This window comes from Pygoscelis adeliae, unplaced genomic scaffold, assembly GCF_000699105.1.
Source record: "Pygoscelis adeliae isolate BGI_AS28 unplaced genomic scaffold, ASM69910v1 Scaffold4, whole genome shotgun sequence".
Lineage (NCBI taxonomy): Eukaryota > Metazoa > Chordata > Aves > Sphenisciformes > Spheniscidae > Pygoscelis > Pygoscelis adeliae.
The window spans coordinates 11,604,542-11,609,553 of record NW_008824986.1 but is presented as its reverse complement, the minus strand read 5'-3'; the positions used below and the strand labels follow the sequence as shown (position 1 = coordinate 11,609,553).

The window sequence follows — 5,012 nt, the reverse complement described above, 5'->3', positions numbered from 1 at the left end:
GTGTCCAGCTTTTCATCCACCAGCACCCCCAAGTCCTTCTCGGCAGGGCTGCTCTCAATCCCTTCATCCCCCAGCCTGTACTGATACTGGGGGTTGCCCTGACCCAGGTGCAGGACCTTGCACTTGGCCTTGTTAAACCTCATGAGGTTCACACGGGCCCACTTCTCCAGCTTGTCCAGGTCCCTCTGGATGGCATCCTGTCCCTCTGATGTGTCAACCGCACCACTCAACTTGGTGTCATCTGCAAACTTGCTAAGGGTGCACTCGATCCCACTGCCTATGTCATTGATGAAGATATTAAACAGTACCAGTCCCAATCTTTGCTTAAAATTACATTCAGATTGTCTATTTTTACTAATCAATTCACTTTTATCAATTTACCTCCATCTTTAACAGATCAACTGTTCATAACGTTCTATTTGTGAAATGCTGTTTACTTAAGAGAAGTCAAACTAGGAAACAAACGGATCAGCATGGAAAATAGTAATTAGTACTACAAGAACTTAGTTTTAAAGGAATATAAATCCAAAGACATGCACAAATAAAAATGTAGAGTGGTCCAAATTCCTCAACGAAGGGACTAGATTAATTTCATAGTTAGGACAGTAACATAAGATAAAAAGTCAAGATATAAGAATGTCAGTACTAGAAAAATTAATACCAACCAAATGCACTGAAAGGATGGTTACCCAACAAATAATCTACTTACAAGTAGCAATTTCCCTAGATGGTATTGTTTTCATTGATACTGATTATAAATCCATAAATTCAAATATATAAAAATTACAAAAAGCAAGAAACATCTTCCTAACACTCTCAGTGCTGCATTTCATCTTTCCTTAAGTCTTGTACATCATTGTTGGCTATTCCATGTAGCACACACAAGTAACTGAACACCATACCTCACCTCAGAAGTTATGTAAGAGCTACATGCTGGAAAAAGTGGTGGGTGAGATAATCAATTTTCAAGGAATACCTGTGTCACCCTGGCAGCTGCTGTTGCCAAGTTCCATAGAGAGGGAAAGTTGCACTCAGTATTTTATCAGCAGCCAGCTAATGGAATACAAAGGAACTCTAATTCTCCTTTTTTTTTTTTTTAATTACCTTTTTTTTTTTTTTTAGGCAGCGGTAGATGAATTGGAGGCTAAAAAAAGAGTCATAATATTAAAAAATTCAAAAGAAGAGGAAAAGTGGAAAAAACTGATGAAGAAATTTTTTATGCCATTAGCATTCTCCTGAAATCCATGTATTTGCAAAAGACACACTGGCAACTTTTGAAAGACTTACCTTTTCAAGTGGGAAAGTACCCTGAACGGTGAGGTGCTTTCATTTGAAGCATTAGGAAGAAGACACATTTCCAACTCCATTAATATTTATAAGAAATAAAGAAGAATCCAAACCCATACTTAACTACAGCTTATCACACTTTACTCTCTTGGAGGCCTGGAAATTACATGGAAATTGTTTTTCCAGAACTCCTGTGAAAACGTAATTAGAGCTTTCTTTCCTCCTCTTTCTTCTTACTAGTAACTTATTAGCCAAAAGTGACATCTTTCTTGTCCTCTACCAGCTTCAAACCTTCCCATGGACAATGGGGACAGTGATACACTTCTTCAGACTGGAAATGGTGAGAGCACTGATATTTTAAAAGCTCACTGATATGTTTAAGAGTCACTTCACCTGCAAAGAATGGCACCCCTCAGAGCCACTGCCTGCATCTTTCTTTACCAACAGATACATCATAGAAATTGGCAAAATACTTTACATTGGGATCAATTTTCAAGCATCAGTAAGGCTGTAAACAGTTCCTTCTAATGTGCATACCATACTGAATTTACAGAGTTTATAAGTGCGCTCCTGGGGCAAGTTAGCAGCAAGCTCTTCGTGGCTCACCCAGGAAAGTCCCAGCCTGGTTGTGCCATGCAGACTCCATGACAGCTGAAACGTTGAGAGCATCTCAGGGACTTGGAAGAGGAGGTAATACCACTTTGGCACTCTTCAGACACCCTACAGTTGCACTAGCAGATATTATGATCGAGTGTTCTCACCTCTCAGCTCAGGTTTTTGAGTATTTGTTTCATCCATACAGCTATAATTATTCACCAGAAAAGGACAAATATTATGAGGAAGTTACAGACATTACGTGACCTGTCCATGGGCAAACAAGTCAGAGAAAGAGTTTATTTTAAATACTCATGATACATTTGAAGAATGTTTGAGTACTTCATCTGTATCGGGATCTGTTTCATGTCTCGTATCTTCTATAAGCTGTAAGTTACCAAGAAAAACTTCTTAAAACAATGAATGTGCATACAGACATAAGCAAACCTTCTTTTCTATCTGAAACTGTGCAGAAACAGACAGTTATTCCTATAGGACAATGACCTGTTTTGTTTATAAAGGAATAAAAATGCAATTAAACAATCTTACTGCAGAGTAAGTCTACATTTTCCAAGAGGAAAACTAAACATCTTTCTATCTGGAAAATTTTAAACTGAATTTGACCTGTGACACCACCTACCCTTAAAAAAAGATTAAGGTCGAATTAAATAAGCTTTCTGATGCATTTATTATTCACACTTATTTCATTTAAAACCTCTAGAAAGAAAGAAGCACACTAATGCATATTTCTCCTCTATAAAAGTAAACCCCCATTTTCTGAAATAGAGTACAAACAACATTTCAGGCTTTCCTTATCTGCATTTCCAGTGTTTCAAGTTTTACCCAATGTTATTCTTAACATAACTGAAGAGCATACCTCACCTTTTTCAAAACAATGGCAGGTTTACACTAATAATTTACCGAAGACTGCCATCTGCTGTCAATATCCACTTAGTTTGCTTCCAAAATGAAGTTTACATAACCCAAAGTTTGTCATCAATTATTATAAAAACAAGTGGGTTTTGAAAATTTGCACAACGTAAAAATTATATAAACTATAAACTCTAAAAAGGCTATAAAAGTTTTGACTGCATTTTAGAAAATCAAAATATTAAATACAGTCTTAAAAACTCTGGAATAGTTTTCAGGAACATGTAGCAGTACTGCTTCTGTGCAGCACTACTGGTTTTCTGATCAAGCATTTCTGAAAACTTTACTTCTTGTTTAGATGCAAAATTGCTTGTTAAGCTGGTGAAAACCTGATCCAAATGGAATGAGTGTTCATTAAGAAAAAAAACAGTATTTTACTTGGAATTAGCCACCCTATAGAAGGAGACAAAAATCTTTGTGAAGGAAAAAGTACTTTGAAGTTCTCATAAATACTGGCACAACACATAATAGGTGAGTGAAATTAGGAATTAGTATGACGTCCCGACACACGCAGAAATTCTGAAGTATCCAGTCTCCAACTAGGATTTTAACTAACATTACTCGCGATGTATTGGCTAACTGCAATTCAGAAAATACCCTCTATTTTTCTGAACGGGCCACTGTAGAGGCTATGCAAAACTGGACACATGATCTGTAAGACAAGGCTGCCTCATCTGCAACCTTTGGGCCACAAAGAGCTTGTCAGCAATTCTACCTTCTTTTCCAGTGCAGGCTATTGGTCAAATGAATTATTCTGGCAATAATCCATTCACCCCTTACCATCTTCCTTCCAGAAATCACCCATGTCCCACAAGAACCCAGCCAGGACACAAGAGAAGCTGTAGGAGAGGCAACCCGCAGCACTCTGTGGGCACGTCCTGGTAGCAGTACTTCCCAGCATTTATTTTTCCCCCGGGGACCCTCAAGGACTCCTCTGCATGATCACACCATGCAGGGGATCACCCACCAGCTGGGACATACGGTCTTCCCTGTCACAAGCAGCTATATGAGAAGCTTAACACCACTGCGAGCGGATGCAGACTCCAGGCTCTTGGGCCACAGCAAGGGGTACAATAACAGCTATCACACGAAAAGGATTACAGTCAGATGACTGACAATGAGGTTATCCTTTTTTAGGGTAAAGATTTCACGTTCAAATTCAGCCCAAAGGCAGCATTTCAGAAATCCTTACAATGATGATACAAAAGCTTGACTGGGATAACTTCCATATTGAAAAAAGTGACCATACTATTAAATTTGTATTATACTAAAAATTATTAATATTATTATATTAAAAATGCCACCAATATTCCACGTACTTTCACACAAAACTGTAGAAATGAATAAGCATTCACCTTCAGTTTTTGGCACATGAGAGCCGTAGCATTGTATAAATGCATCAGAAGTAAAATAAGGGAGATTACCTTACTTGTACATACTTACTGCACTTCCTTACAAAACTGTAATATTAAGTTCACAGCAAGAAAAAAAAAAAAAGGAAAAATTACTATAGTTTTTCATAATTTCACATCCTCTAGCAACATTGCTTTTCTAATCTAAAGTTAGCCAAAATCTAAAACAAGGCAAGCTCCCAAGCAGATAAAAAAGCTCAACTAGAAAATGTCATTCTTTATAGGGGACCAGAAGAATCTGTACCTTCTTTTTTTTTTTTTTTAAATCAGCAGAAGCTATACAATTTTCTTTAAGCCTACAAAATAACAACACAACAACATACTGAACGTATTTCCAATGCCAGTTAGATCTGTGGCAAATAGTCTGTGAAAGCATAAAAAAGATAGTCTTAAACAAGTTATTCACAGGGTGTAAACAACACAATTTGTATTACAACAAGATGACCCGCAGAAACGAAGAAATGTAAAAACAATACCTAGGGTGTTTTTCTTGGGTCTTAAACTGGTTTCCCACTGCTGCACAAGAGACAAGGTTAAGCCTTAACCTAACTCAGTAACTAGCACTCTTGCAGCACCAGCCAGAGCTGTATCCAGCTCTTAGTCTTGCACAACCAGGAAGTCCAACTCAGGGAGTTGGACTCAATGATCCTTATGGGTGCCTTTCAACTTGAGATAATCATAGAATCATAGAATCATTAAGGTTGGAAGAGACCTCCAAGATCATCGAGTCCAACCATCAACCCAACACCACCATGCCCACTAAACCATGTCCCTAAGCGCCTCATCTAC

The 5,012-nt window shown here is 37.9% G+C and overlaps 1 protein-coding gene across 2 annotated transcripts in view; it reads right to left on the bottom strand.

The window, feature by feature from the left end:
• The window catches only part of ATE1 (arginyltransferase 1), an 86,544-nt gene that overhangs the window by 78,320 nt on the left and 3,212 nt on the right, over positions 1–5,012 (bottom strand). The window lies entirely within an intron of this gene.